Consider the following 16,640-nt stretch of genomic DNA (forward strand, 5'->3'; position numbering starts at 1 on the left):
TAATGACAACAAAGTCAAGATATTTAAGGGGCCATCACAAAGCCCTGACCTCAATCTGAAACTGAAAAAGCGTGTGTGAGCAAGGAGGCCTACAAACCTGACTCCGTTACACCAGTTCTGTCTGGAGGAATGGGCCAAACTTCCAGCAACTTATTATGAGAAGCTTGTGGAAGGCTACCCAAAATGTTTGACCCATGTTAAACAATATAAAGACAATGCTACCAAATACTAACAAATTGTAACAAAAAACTTCTGATGATGTGATGAATGTGATGAAAGAAATAAAAGCTGAAATAAATCATTCTCTCTACTATTATTCTGATATTTCACATGGTTAAAATAAAGTAGTGATCCTAACTGACCTAAGACAGGGAATGTTTTCTATGATTAAATGTCAGGAATTGTGGAAAAACTGAGTTTAAATATATTTGGCTAATGTATATGTAAACTTCTGACTTCAACTGTATATACATATATATACACACAGTATATACATGTATAACATACTAGTAACATTTAGTCTTTGCATTTTTAATGTAGTTTTTTTATATTTTTGCCTGTTTATTGATAGACACTCAGTGTGTTTCCATCCATACATAGTTATAATCGAAGTACAGCAGGTTTTTGCGTAGTTGAACTACAGTCTTCACCTGTCTGTCCAAGTATACATGACACACGGCATAATCAAACTGAAATGAAAAACGTACGTTCCAAGCATTTTCTATGAAGCCTCAAGTATGCGCACAATGCAGAGGCCAGTGTTTGTCCAATTAAAGTGAATACATGCTGGATAAAGTGGAACTACAATCGCATAATCTAGTTCTGTTAGTCTGACTTCGCAAAAATCGGAATGGTAAGATTTTAAAAAGATAAATCATTGTTTTAGGCTGTAATCTAACTTTTAAAGTGCATGCAAATGTACTGATTGAGAGTGCAGACAGGAAAAGATGGTAAGAAGAGTAAATTCAACTGATGTGAGGTCACAGACGTGCATATACAGTTTAAACTATTTTAAAACAACTTCGAATGTGCCTCATCCAAACAGATTTTAAAGTCAGAACCATCAGTCTTACAAAGACACATTAAACACCTTTTTCAGTGGGGGTTATTCTTTGCTTTGGAAATAAATACAAATGATTTCCTTGCAGAGGAATGTGTCGAGTTGTCTTAAGAGAAGGTGGTTTCGCATCAGTGACGGTTTCTCCAAGGAGGCAAGGGGGGCAGTGCCTCTTCAAATTCAGGTCAGAAAACTAAACGACATAAATAAAACAAATAAAATATTACGACATATGACCTCAAATAATGTATATAGAGGTCACATTTCTTAAGTAACTCTGTCAAACAGCAAAACCAGCAGATAAAATTTCAGAGGGAGGAAGTGTCTCTCACATGAGGGGAGACAATGCCTCCAATTAGCACTGATTCATTCAATATGCTGTCAATCAATCAATGTGATAGTGCCCGCCTCTCATGCTCTCGAACGTGCAGCGAGTCTCCACTGATCACTATGCATGTAATGAGCTGATATAACTGGAGAGACTATTTACAAGGTAAACAACTAACCGACACAGACAACACCACTTTTGGTCAAGCCAAATCAAAATAAGCTTGAAATGACTTGAAATGGCAGTGAGATGCTTTTTAGTGAGCTCTTGCACTTAAAGGTACAGCTCTGTGCCGTCATGACACTTGCAATGTTAACTAAGAAGTAGATAACTAATGATCCAAAAATTATATATATATAAAATAAAAAAATAGTGAACAGATAAAATGCACATAAAATATGTTTGTTGCTGTATTATTGTAGGCATTATTTTTGAAGCAATGTAAAATAGTTAGAATTATTAACATGATAAGTCTTTGATTTGATTCAACAAATAGTCTGTTAATATAAACATACAAAAATATAGGTATTGTACACTTATTTATAACAGTGAAAGATAAAATGTTCTTCATGTGCCTTCCCGTAAGAAATCTGATGGCAATGAAAATACAGTGTATATAAAAGTATACAGTTCATATATTTAGGCATATATGTAGGCTACATACTGTAGCTTATTCCCATTTCACTATGATTTAGAAAAATATACAGTATGTTACATATATTTTAAAAAAATGTACACTGGTGGCCAAAAGTTTGGAATAATGTACAGATTTTGCTCTTATGGAAAGGAATTGGTGATTTTATTCACCAAAGTGGCATTCAACTGATCACAATGTATAGTCAGGACATCAATAATTTGAAAAATTACTATTACAATTTGAAAACAGAACTTCTTAAACTACTTCATAGAGTTCTCATCAAAAAATCCTCCACGTGCAGCAATGACAGCTTTGCAAATCCTTGGCATTCTAGCTGTCATTTTGTCCAGATACTCAGGTGACATTTCACCCCACGCTTCCTGTAGCACTTGCCATAGATGTGGCTGTCTTGTCAGGCACTTCTCACGCACTGTAGTCTAGCTGATCCCACAAAAGCTCAACGGGGTTAAGATTCATAATACTCTTTTCCAATTATCTGTTGTCCAATGTCTGTGTTTCTTTGCCCACTCTAAACTTTTTGTTTCAAAAATGGCTTTTTCTTTGCAATTCTTCCCATAAGGCCTGCACCCCTGAGTCTTCTCTTTACTGTTGTACATGAAACTGGTGTTGAGCGGGTAGAATTCAATGAAGCTGTCAGCTGAGGACATGTGAGGCATCTATTTCTCAAATAGAGACTCTGATGTACTTATCCTCTTGTTTAGTTGTACATCTGGGCCTTCCACATCTCTTTCTGTCCTTGTTAGAGTCAGTTGTCCTTTGTCTTTGAAGACTGTAGTGTGCACCTTTGTATGAAATCTTACGTTTTTTGGCAATTTCAAGCATTGTATAGCCTTCATTCCTCAAAACAACGATTGACTGAAGAGTTTCTAGAGAAAGCTGTTTCTTTTTTGTCATTTTTGACCTAATATTGATCTTAAGACATGTCAGTCTATTGCATACTGTGACAACACAAAAACAAACAAAAAGACAATATTAAGCTTCATTTAACAAACCAAATAGCTTTCAACTGTGTTTGATATAATGGCAAGTGATTTTCTAGTACCAAATTAGCAATTTAGCATGATTACTCAAGGATAAGGTGTTGGAGTGATGGCTGCTGGAAATGGGGCCTGTCTAGATTTGATCAAAAAATAACTTTTTCAAATAGTGATGGTGCTGTTTTTTACATCAGTAATGTCCTGACTATACTTTGTGATCAGTTGGATGCCACTTTGGTGAATTAAAGTACCAATTTCCTTCTGAAACAGTGAAATCTGTACATTATTCCAAACTTTTGGCCACCATTGTATGTGACTTTTATATTGAATGTTTTTATATAGGCCTACTTTATTATATCAAATGTTGTGGTATTTAAGATTTCAGATTTGTTTAGCCTGATGTGTTTAACAATCTTTGTTTATCCACCAAGGAGGCCACCGCCTCTCGCGCCGTAGACCCTGGAGGGGAGCGTGTTCGGCCGACGGACCCAGCTCATGCCTGGGCCATTCCATAGACACTACCCCGCCCTTCACGGAGCCCCGTCTCACCGCGACAATGCCAGATTCCCCCTTTGTTACGAACACTATTTCCCCTGGACACTTTATTTTCTCCCTTAATGGAATTTTTATGTTTAATATTATTTCCAATAAATGCCTCTCCGAGGCTTGACGCTAAACCCACTCTGTCTGTCTCTTGCTCACCCCTCCACATATGTGTCGAAAGGAACTGAAATATGAATTTACCCTTCATTAAAAAAAGATAAATGACATCCTCCACACGCCATTTTTTTTTAGCATATACCATTCATATGCTCTCTAAGCAATGTCCTGTGAAAGTATACAAGTTGAGCACAGACATATAGCTTCTATATCACTACTGCCTCAGTTAATCACTGGGCATATCGCCAGAGCTCATTAGACTTTTATGTTTAAATTCAACTTTGCAAAGGCATCAATGTCTCCCCTTTAAAACTACAAGACACCTTTATGGTCAAAAGGAGAAGACAATCTCAGTAAAGCTGAAAGTGGGTGGTTGGTCTCTGATTGATATCTTTTGGAGCTGGCTTCATATTTACCATGTCTGGGCTGAAGTCCAAAGGTGCTGCTCAAGCTAGTACAGCACTGAAGGGGCTGCCAAGTGCCATAAAGTTATAATTAAAATGCCCTGAGGCTCTTTTCTTTAACACATCCTTGTGCCTGTTATAAAGCAATTGCAATGACAATGGCATCCCTGCACCAACCAAAAATAACCATCTAACCCTCTAAAGATTTTTCTGTCTATAAATCTGTCTATATTTGGCCATCCCAATGAAATGCCCAATAGTAAATTCATTTCCATAAAAAAAAAAAAAAAAAAAAAAATCTGTTGTCATTCACTCACCCTGATGTTGTTCCAAACCTGAATGACCAGCTTTCTTCAATGAAACACAAAAGAAGATGTTAGGCAGAATGACTCTCAGTCACCATTTACTTTAACTGTATGGGAAAAAAATAAATAAAAATAAGTAAATGATATTGAGAAAATTATGATAGCTATTTTATTTTTGGGTGAACTATCCCTTTAATATGTGATAAAACAGCTAGAGCAAATTCATTATCAATACCTGAATAAAAGTTATCATTAGATTTAATTAGATTCTATTAAAAAACAAAATAAAAGATATTGCAAGGGTACATAAATACAAATAACACAAATAAAGAGAATTTAAATCTGAAAGGTTAAAATGTCTTTTAAAGATCTGTCCACTGTAGTGGACACCATGCATCAGAGGGTTTAAAGGTAGAGTAGTCCCTGTGGTTACATTAAGACCTAGCACAGGAGGTTTCAAGATGTAGCTAGAAGATGGATGGAGGTACTGATGGATGAATGAATGGATGGAAATATCCCTTTATTCCACCATGACTATGACAGAGTGATGAAGTCCTGACCCTCAAGGAAGCAGTTAACATCCATGTCTCAGGTCGCCATGGTGTCACAGCGGGAGTGAGTAGCCATGGCAACACAGCGGAAACATGCCTTCAGGTTATGCTTCGCATTAGCAGGCACCATTAATTACAGGGCCAGTGAGAGTCATTACAAATATGTAAATACAGTAACCATCACTCTTTGCTGAATATTAATGATTGTGTAGAAGACAGAGAGGAAGGTAGTAAGACGGACAGCTTGGGATGGACAGAACAAGTTGTGTAAAGATGTAGAGTTAAAGGGATAGTTCACCAAAATGAAATTTAGGTCATCATTTACTCAACCTCATGTTGTTCCAAACCCATATGAATTTCTTTCTTTTACAGAACACAAAAGGACATGTTAGACAGAATGTAAGCCTCAGTTACTATTCACTTTCACTGCATCTTTTTTTTGCCATATTTTGTAAGTGAAGGTGACTGAGGCTGTCAGTCCCTAACATTCTGCCTAACATCTCCTTTGTGTTCCAAGGAAGAAAGTCATATGGGTTTGGAACAACTTGAGGGTTTGTAAATGATAATACAATTTTCATTTTTGGGTGAACTACTGTAAGAGTTACAGCTACAGGGGTCCCTTCACCTCCTCCATTTTTACACACACCTCCTCTGATAATCAATATATAATGATTAATAGTGGGGGTTGCTTTGACCCGCCTCTAATTAATCTCTGACAGACAATGAGTGTAATGAGGGTCTGGATATAGCATCCACCGCGTGTTTTACCAGACAGTCCCTCTCTCCCCACGGCTACCTTAACCAACTGCCCCACTTTCTAAGAGGAGAGACAAACCCTGTGTCTGTGCTGAAATAGGTGTAGTTGCACATGCAGAGACAAAAGAGAGAGAGAATGACATCACATTGATATAAACAGCAATAGAAAGAAAAATAAGCCATGAAAGAGAGACTGACCTAATTTCAAAGTGTAAAGTATTTCCCTTGTATACAATATAAGGCAACAGAACTATAGTGAATCAGAATGATGTCTCTTGTAGTTTGTTTTTGCTTTTTTGTGATCAGTTATGTTGATCTGAGATGCTATTCTGCTCACTACAATTGTACAGAGCGGTTATCTGAGTTACCGTAGCCTTTCTGTCAGCTCAAAGCAGTCTGGCCATTCTCCGTTGACCTCTCTCATCAACAAAGCATCTTCGTCCACAGAACTGCTGCTCACTGGATGTTTTTTGTTTTTGGCACCATTCTGAGTAAATTCTAGGGACTGAAAATCCCAGGAGATCAGCAGTTACAGAAATACTCAAACCAGCCCATCTGGCACCAACAATCATGCCACGGTCGAAATCACAGAGATCACATTTGTTCCACATTCTGATGGTTGATGTGAATGTCAGCTGAAGCTCCTGACCCATACCTGCATGATTTTATGCACTGCACTGCTGCCACATGATTGGCTGATTAGATAATCGCATGGATGATTGTTGGTGCCAGACAGGCTGGTTTGAATATTTCTGTAACTGCTGATCTCCTGGGATTTTCACTCACAACAGTCTCTACAGTTTACTCAGAATGGTGCCAAAAACAAAAAACATCCAGTGAGCAGAAGTTCTTTAGACGGAAATGCCTTTTTGATGAGAGAGGTCAACAGAGAATGGCCAGACTGGTTCGAACTGACAAAGTCTACGGTAACTCAGATAACCGCTCTGTACAATTGTGATGAGAAGAATATCATCTCAGAATGCTATTCTGAGATGCGGGTTGACGCTGTTTTGGCAGCATAAGGGGGACCTACACAATTTTAGGCAGGTGGTTTTAATGTTGTGGCTGATCAGTGTATATATAATATACATACACTCCGGGTCAAAAGTTTTGAAACACTTACTCATTCTTTATTATATATTTTTTTCACATTTTAGAATAATAGTAAAGTCATCAAAACTATGGAATAACATAAATGGAACTATGGCAATTATGTTGTGACTAAACAAAATCCAAAATAAATCAAAACTGTGTTATATTTTAGCATCTTCAAAGTAGTTACCCTTTGCTTAGAATTTGCTGATATGTACTCTTGACATTTTCTCAACCAGCTTCTTGAGGTATCACCCTGGGATGCTTTTTAAACAGTATTGAAGGAGTTCCCATCTATGTTGGGCACTTATTGGCTGCTTTTCTTTATTATTTGGTCCAAGTCATCAATTTCAAAAAAACAATTTTTTATTTTTTATTTTATTTTAGTTTTAGAATGAAATAAATTAATATGGTGGCACAATTATATTTTTGTCTACGAAACTAAATTCAAATATTTAAGCACACGCCTTCAGATCAAAAGATTTTTAAGATCATGAGAAACATTTCAGTCAAGTGTTTCAAAACTTTTGACCGGTAGTGTATGTGTATAACATATAAAATCAATTTAATATATGCACTCCCATATGCATTGTATGTGTGTGTGTGTGTGTGTGTGTGTGTATATATATATATATATATATATATATATATATATATATATATATATATATATATATATATATATAAAAAATCTTAGTCTTGCTTTACTGTGACTAGATGGCCCAAACACAAAGACTACAAGAGTGCAAACTGAATGAAATCCCAGATGCAGTTCATTGTGCTACTCCAATCCCAATCAATAAAAACAGAAATAAAAAAAAGATTTGGTACATAACGCGGGACTTTTAATTATAAACAAGCCCGAAATACACATAGGACTACTATTTTGAAATGTCTGCGCTCAGTTGTGAACTCATTGACAGCTGATTCGCAGAGAAAGTGACTCGAATTCAAACTGCTAACCTGAGCTCCTGAGTTCAAATTAACTCTTGATGGGTGATTCATTATAAAGACCCAGTTCAAAAGAGTCATTTGTTCACAAATCGGACATCATGGCTCGCGCTGCGTTTGTTGTTGCGTGCAGCCAGCAAGCTCAAATCATCAACAGAAAAGCAGCATGAAACGTGGTGCCATTTCTCCACCAACCATCTCATTTCCAACCCCCCACCCCAAAACCACTGTATAGGTGTGTGTGTGGGGCTGGTTTGGGTGGTTTACGAGGACATTTATTTAGGTTACAAACTGGTAATTACAAGAGTATTATGCTATAAATGTGGTTTATGAGGACATTTCTTGTGTCCCCATAATTCATATAGCTTAAAAAACATACTAAACGATGTTTTATTTAAAAAATTTTGCGACGGTTAGGGTTAGGGGTAGGGTTAGGGGATAGAATCTATAGTTCGTACAGTATAAAAGTCAATATGTCTATAGAGAGTCCTCATAAGGATAGCCGCACCAACAAGTGTGTGTATGTGTGTGTGTGTACTTCAGTTCGTGGACAAAATTTGGGGACCTCACTTTGGGTTTTTGGGGACTTCCTCAATTGGAAAATCTATTTGTAATAAAGCTTAATGTTTTTTTTTAATTCATGCAAAAAAATGTGGTTAATGGGTTAGGGTCAGTCTATAGTATTTATAATTATCTTTGTATAAACACATTGGAAGTCTATGGTATGTCCCCATTTAGATAGCTAAGTAAATGTGAGTTGTTATTCATGGTTTGTGTGCATCCATGAGTCTCATGAGATTTGTAACCCTTTGTGTGTATGCACCCATGTGAAATGTCTGTTTGTTGTTAAACATGAATGTGTGTATGTAAGCCTGAGTAAGTGTGTGTGTATGTCTCAGTGCTTTCAATGAATCCGGCCCTTGGGAAAGCTGGCTGTATCAGCCGTAGCAGTTGTGATCTCATCTCAGTGTGTGACTGGGTGAGTACCCTTGCAGTCACTCACAGTCAAGTCAATATCACAGATAAATATTGCAAAGGCCTTTTCTCTGGGCCCCATGAATAACGAATGTGGCCATTTTGGCTCTAAACTTGCTTGTTGTCTGTCTGTCTGTCTTTTTGTCTCTCTCTCTCCCTGTCTTTCTCCATCTGTGGAGGAGTGTTCTCATAAACTTCTCATTATAAAGTGACCTGTTCGAGAGGGATCAGAGTGAATCATAACTCTTCTGTGAGAGTACGTGTGATTTATTGCTAGATCTAAGCAGAGATTGACCTGGGATGGGCTCTGTGCAGATCCTCTGCAAGGCTACAGACAAGCAAATTAACAAAACCTCTTGTGCATTAGAATATTTAAGGTTCCAAGCAGCACAGTTGCCCAAGGCACTGCACCAATGCCCATCTCTAAAGCATCTGTCTGCAGGATAAAGGGCAGCATGAAGTCTGGGGCTTGAACAATTTTTTTTTAGTTTTCTCTTTCTGCCTCAGTGTGCTGTCCCCATGCAATGTTTCACCATGAAGTGGAAATCCACTTGAGTGGGGCATGGTTGGTGAAAAAAGTGAAGCTGCAGCCAAGCAGGTACACTGTAGAATAATGACATATACAACTGTTACCTTAAAGAACTACAGGTGCATCTCAATAAATTAGAATGTCGTGGAAAAGTTCATTTATTTCAGTAATTCATCTCAAATTGTGAAATTCGTGTATTAAATAAATTCAATGCACACAGACTGAAGTAGTTTAAGTCTTTGGTTCTTTTAATTGTGATGATTTTGGCTCACATTTAACAAAAACCCACCAATTCACTCTCTCAAAAAATTAGAATATGGTGACATGCCAATCAGCTAATCAAGTCAAAACACCTGCAAAGGTTTCCCGAGCCTTCAAAATGGTCTCTCAGTTTGGTTCACTAGGCTACACAATCATGGGGAAGACTGCTGATCTGACAGTTGTCCAGAAGACAATCATTGACACCCTTCACAAGGAGGGTAAGCCACAAACATTCATTGCCAGAGAAGCTGGCTGTTCACAGAGTGCTGTATCCAAGCATGTTAACAGAAAGTTGAGTGGAAGGAAAAAGTGTGGAAGAAAAAGATGCACAACCAACCGAGAGAACCGCAGCCTTATGAGGATTGTCAAGCAAAATCGATTCAAGAATTTGGGTGAAATTCACAAGGAATGGACTGAGGCTGGGGTCAAGGCATCAAGAGCCACCACACACAGACGTGTCAAGGAATTTGGCTACAGTTGTCGTATTCCTCTTGTTAAGCCACTCCTGAACCACAGACAACATCAGAGGCGTCTTACCTGGGCTAAGGAGAAGAAGAACTGGACTGTTGCCCAGTGGTCCAAAGTCCTCTTTTCAGATGAGAGCAAGTTTTGTATTTCATTTGGAAACCAAGGTCCTAGAGTCTGGAGGAAGGGTGGAGAAGCTCATAGCCCAAGTTGCTTGAAGTCCAGTGTTAAGTTTCCACAGTTTGTGATGATTTGAGGTGCAATGTCATCTGCTGGTGTTGGTCCATTGTGTTTTTTGAAAACCAAAGTCACTGCACCTGTTTACCAAGAAATTTTGGAGCACTTCATGCTTCCTTCTGCTGACCAGCTTTTTAAAGATGCTGATTTCATTTTCCAGCAGGATTTGGCACCTGCCCACACTGCCAAAAGCACCAAAAGTTGGTTAAATGACCATGGTGTTGGTGTGCTTGACTGGCCAGCAAACTCACCAGACCTGAACCCCATAGAGAATCTATGGGGTATTGTCAAGAGGGAAATGAGAAACAAGAGACCAAAAAATGCAGATGAGCTGAAGGCCACTGTCAAAGAAACCTGGGCTTCCATACCACCTCAGCAGTGCCACAAACTGATCACCTCCATGCCACGCCGAATTGAGGCAGTAATTAAAGCAACAGGAGCCCCTACCAAGTATTGAGTACATATACAGTAAATGAACATACTTTCCAGAAGGCCAACAATTCACTAAAAATGTTTTTTTTATTGGTCTTATGATGTATTCTAATTTGTTGAGATAGTGAATTGGTGGGTTTTTGTTAAATGTGAGCCAAAATCATCACAATTAAAAGAACCAAAGACTTAAACTACTTCAGTCTGTGTGCATTGGATTTATTTAATACACGAGTTTCACAATTTGAGTTGAATTACTGAAATAAATGAACTTTTCCACGACATTCTAATTTATTGAGATGCACCTGTATTTCTATCTGATTCAATAATTTCAAATTACTTTAGTTAATGTAAGGTAAGCTAATGTAATCAGTCATATTAAGTAATATTTTGACTTCAATAAAACCAGTAAATTTAGCAGTATATTCTGACCAAAACTTTTTTGCATGCAACATATGAACCTCAAATACTGTATTTCATTAATATAATCATTGTTTTGCCAGTCCCCGATTCTTTTTTTGTAGTACTCTTAAAAGTGTGAAATGGTGTAATATTTTCCTTGTCTACTTCCTTTCATGTCATAGCTCAGAATAGTCACTAGTGAAGGGCTTGGGACTGTATGCTTCTTGTGGTGCAGTCATTCAATTAGGGTTGTCAGGATGTCATTTTCCTCTCGGCTCCAGAGTGATTAGTCACATGACATTTACAGTTCAGCTGATTGGCACAAATATTTCTGTGATCCCATGAGCAAAAGCGGCAGATTTCAAATGGCTTTTTTCCTTGGGATTCTGTGTCAGCCGACAACTGCAATTGAGATGAATGGGAATGGTAATGGATAACTTTCTCCAGGTATTATAGACCTTTTTGGGACTACCAAAACTCATAAATTGTTCACTTACTTAGCAGGGCTTTCCTCTCTATGGTGACATACTGATGCTCCAGATGGGACAGGATACTCCTTACCTTGGAATTCCTTGGAATACTTTGGAATTCCTGGTCTTTATGCAGGGTAAAGGACAGTGTGAAGTCTGGTGCAGGTAAAAGTGGTTCAGTTCTCTCCCTAGAATAATTAATGCCATTTTGAGATATATGAAAAACACTTTTCAAATCTGTCCAAGGTTCATGGGTCCAAATTTAGCATTTATGATCTGGAGACACTGTTAAAGGCTGGATTACACTACACCACTTCTAAAATCTGAAAAGGCTTAAAAAATACTAGGCGTCATAAACTTAACCGACTATATAATATAATATAATATAATATACAGTAGTTAGTTCTGCTCCCCGAATTTGATTGGACGAGAGACGTTCCAAGAGTTCCTCATATCATCAGTACTGGGACAGTTTACTGTTTGTATCACTCCGCTTGTGTTCTTGGCATACCAAAATAATGTGTAAGAGCAGTGTAGATGTGTAAGAGAAGCTAAGTGTGTGAATTTTCATTCATCCCTGTGACATAAAAATTTGAGGCAGCAGGTGGCAACAAAAGACTGTCTTGTGTGTGCTATGAGCGAGTTGAGCTGACTTTGACAAACCATGACAAGTCTGTGTGCGAGTTTCTTTGAAGTCATCCGGAATTGTCTCTCACTCCATAATCACTCAGATTACTACTACACTATAGCTGAGAAATAGGGTTAAACTAACAGCTTCAGCATTGCTGTCAGTCACAGCTGAGAGTTGCGACAGATGGAGTAATCAGACACGCTCAGGGCGCCTATGTTGCATCCAAGTTTCCGAGATGGGAGAAGACGTAAACTTTCAACATGGCAGAGAAGAGAATGCATTCTGTGTCGGTGTCAAAATAAGCGTTCCCGAAGAAATATACAAGAATGAAACCGGCATCCTCCATGTTTTCTCTCCGACAACAAAACACTTGAACATGAGTGAAATACTTACTAGCACGTATGGCAGCATCACTCCACGATTGGGGCGGATAACTACCACACTACAGCTCCAACATTACTGTTCATCACTGCAACAGCAGGTAATCACACGCTCAGTCACTGTCTCTCTCTTTCTCTCTCTTTCTCTCTCTCTCTCATACACACATCTTTGTTTCTCCAATAACTTTTTAGAAACAGCCCAAGCTGTCAATAATTGTTCTAAAGATTGGTTTTCGAACGTAACGCAGGCTTGGGAAGCATCTTTTTAACTAGCAACAGCAGGTCCTGAATCCGTGGCATATTAAAGTAGTTCCACACACAAGAGCATTTCTTTGGGACAGTCCTTAGTTTTTATTACTTGTTCATGAATCTGTTGTATAAAAGCATTATCACATTTGCAATCCCTGTCCATCTATCATCTATGTGATTACCTGCGGCACCTGGTCTGCTGTGCTGATAGATGGACAAACAGCACTCTTGCTCATGTTATATTGCTTTAATGTAATGCAATGTAATGAATTAATAATAATATAACTAAAGTTGACCCAAAAGAGAGACATATACTATAGTCCTAATAAAGTGGTCTCTGTACAGAGTGGTTATCTGAGTTACCGTTGCCTTTCTGTCGGTCCAAACCAGTCTGACCATTCTCCGTTGACCTCTCTCATCAACAAGGTGTTGTCTTTCGCAGAACTGCCACTCACTGGATATTTGTTTGTTTTTGGCACCATTCTTAGTAAACTCTAGAGACTAGAGATCAAGATGGCGCCAGTGTGTTTGTTGGCATGCCGTCTACCTTGTCTGTTTTTATCTGCTGTTTTATCAGCTGTTTTATCTGTTAGATCTATGTTTGCCTTGTCTGTATTATGCATATTGACACTCTCGATTGGTGCTGAAGCGGTGCTGACTTATGACCGGCAAACTTTAATCCAGATCAAATACTCTATGGAAACTCATCTCTTTGAATGCCCTGCTCTACACGATCGCCACAATTTAAAATTCCTTCATCCCTCTGTGGAGTCTATACATCGGCCTTCTTGCTGCATTCCCCTCCAAGGGAAACACCGCAGGAAGAGGGGAAATCGTGGTGGTATTCGCGTGAGGATTAGGTGGGCAGTAAGTGTCTCACTTTTGTAAACTTCGACTGAGCCTCCATTGCATAAAACAGTTTATGGGGGTCTTCATTTGACTCGTCGTTCACTGGATTTCAGATACTCATGCCATCTGCTTATTACCCTGGATTCGACTCATCCACCTGTTCTCTCTGCTCCCCCGTGACCACGTTTGCAAGGTGGAGGAATTAATCTGTCAAATATTCGTCCACTTGAGTTTGTGCATCGGCTACAGGCTCCGGTACCTCATACACGTTTAAAGCTGGCGCTGGTAAACACCAGGTCGGCATCCAATAAGACTTTCATTTTAAATTACTTTTTTATCGATCGGGATTTGGACTTTCTATTCCTGATGGAGACGTGGGCTACACCTGGTGAGTCAGCAATTTTTGATGAACTTTGTCCATCTGATTGCTGATTTATAAGTACCCCTAGGAGTGTTGGAAAGGGTGGTGGTGTGGCTATGGTTTTTAAGAACTTGTTTAAACTTCAAACAGTTTCTGTCTCGACATTCTCTACAATTGAGCTGGAGTGTGTTCTAATGGAGTCTGCCTCTACATACATTTTTTTGTGCTCTGGTCTACAGACCTCCTAAACTGGACAAAAACTTTATAGTAGAATTCTCTGAATTCTTATCTCTTATGGTCCCACTGTATGACCGTATGTTGTTGCTGGGGGATTTTAACATTTACGTGTGTTGTCCCGGTAGACCTTTGGTTACCGAATTTAATAATATTATGGACTGCTTTGGCTTTAATCAACATATAATGAGTGCCACCCATGTTCTTGGATATACTCTTGATCTTATCAGGAAAATGCTTTTGAAACGTTAATTTTAACTACTGCCCAAACCACATCTAGTCCTGATGAGTTAATTTTACTATTTTATTCATTCTGTTCAACAATCTTAGATTTTATTGCCCCTCTGAAGTACAAACAATCAAAAACAGACCTGCCGTAGAGGTGAGAGGAGATGGAAGAAAGACCGCCTTACTGTCTCTTATGAGATTTTTAAAGATTGTTTGAGGATCTTTCAGAATGCATCCAAGTTGGCAAGAACAAATTACCTTTCAAAGTTAATTAATTCACATTCTAATAGACCTAAGGTTATATTTTCAACTATGAATTTGGCAATAAATCCAAGTTGTCATTATAATGCTGCTCCCTCTAGGGCGATCTGTAACAAATTCATGACTTTTTTCCAAGAGAAAATTAATACCATTCGCTCGTCTTTCACTAATACTCCATCAGATATTGTATTTAATTTGGTTACTGGTTCTGCTGTTTTCTCTAATTTTCAGCATGTCTCTCTCTCTGATCTTAGTGACATGGTTAGTGATATGAGGCCTACTACCTCTCCACATGATATTGTTCCAGGTAATATTTTAAAAACAACTTTTGCAACTATCGGTCCGGGTATACAAATAATTATAAATTATTCCCTAGATGGTATTGTCCCAGAATGTTTTAAACGTGCAGCTGTCCAACCTCTACTTAAGAAACCTGGTTTAGATCAGAATTGTTTAAATAACTATCTGCCTATTTCCAAGCTGCCATTTCTATCGAAATTGTTAGAGAAAGTGGTGTTATCCCAATTACTTCCATTCTTAAAGTCAACAGACATTTTTGAACCTTTACAATCAGGTTTTACAGCCTATCATAGCACAGAATCAGCTTTGCTGAAAGTGTTTAATGATATACTGTCTACGGTTGACTCTGGGGAAAAATGCTGTATTAATTCTATTAGACCTTACTGCTGATTTTGATACAGTGGATCATAGCATTCTCCTCGTGAGGTTGGAACAGTGGGCTGGTATAAAGAGCACAGTACTACAGTGGTTTAAATCTTATCACACAGATAGGATTTTTTCTGTCACTATGAATAGTTTCTCTTCATCTGTAGCTCCTGTTCTCTGTGGGGTCCCACAGGGATCCATTCTGGGGGCAATTCTTTTTAATTTGTATATGCTGCCTCTTGGAAATATTATTAGGAGACATAATATCTTGTTTCATCTTTACGCTGATGACACACAGCTTTATCTGCCATTGAAATCAGGTGATTCTGTTCAACCTCTCTTGGACTGTATTGAAGACATAAAAAAAGTGGTTATCAAGTAACTTTCTCCAGCTAAACAATGATAAGAATGAAATGATTATTTTTGGTTCTGCTAAATCTAAAAGCACTCTTGCTAATAAGCTTGGTCAACACTTCCCCAATGTTAAACTCGCATATAAGGAATCTTGGTGTCATTATAGATTCTGACTTGGGCTTAGTCAGACAGATAAATTCAGTAGTAAAAAATTGTTTTTATCAGTTACGAATGATTGCTAAATTTAAATCAGCTTTATCTTTTCAAGACCTGGAGACTGTTATTCATGCCTTTATCACCTCTCGATTGGATTATTGTAATTCCCTTTATTTTGGTCTTCCTCAATCCTCTCTTTTACGTCTTCAATTGGTTCAAAATGCTGCGGCCAGATTTTTTGACATCATCTAGAAAGTGTGATCATATTACCCCAATCCTGGCCTCTTTGCACTGGCTTCCTGTTTATTTCAGGATACAATTTAAAATACTGTTGTTTGTTTTTAAAGCTCTTAATGACCAGGCCCCGTCATATATTAGGGATTTAATACAGCCATATTTACCTACTAGGTCTTTGAGATCTGCCGACAAAATATTATTGCATATTCCCTGGTCATGTTTTATATGTAAGGACGATAGAGCCTTTGTAGTTGCTGCCCCTAGGCTTTGGAATCAGCTACCACTTGACATTAGACAAGCTTCAGCACTGTCTATTTTTAAATGCAGGCTTAAAATGCACTTGTGTTCTCTAGCGTTTTGCAGTATCAATTGAGATTGTCTTGTCGCATTTTATTGTATGAATTTTAATGTATTTGTTTTATTTTACTGTATTGTAGATTTTTCTGTCCAGCACTTCGGTCAGCTTTGCTGTGTTTGAGTGTGCTTTAGAAATAAATTTACTTACATACTTACTGTTGTGTGTGAAA

The sequence above is a fragment of the Myxocyprinus asiaticus genome, chromosome 19 (assembly GCF_019703515.2).
Source record: "Myxocyprinus asiaticus isolate MX2 ecotype Aquarium Trade chromosome 19, UBuf_Myxa_2, whole genome shotgun sequence".
Classification (NCBI taxonomy): Eukaryota; Metazoa; Chordata; class Actinopteri; order Cypriniformes; family Catostomidae; genus Myxocyprinus; species Myxocyprinus asiaticus.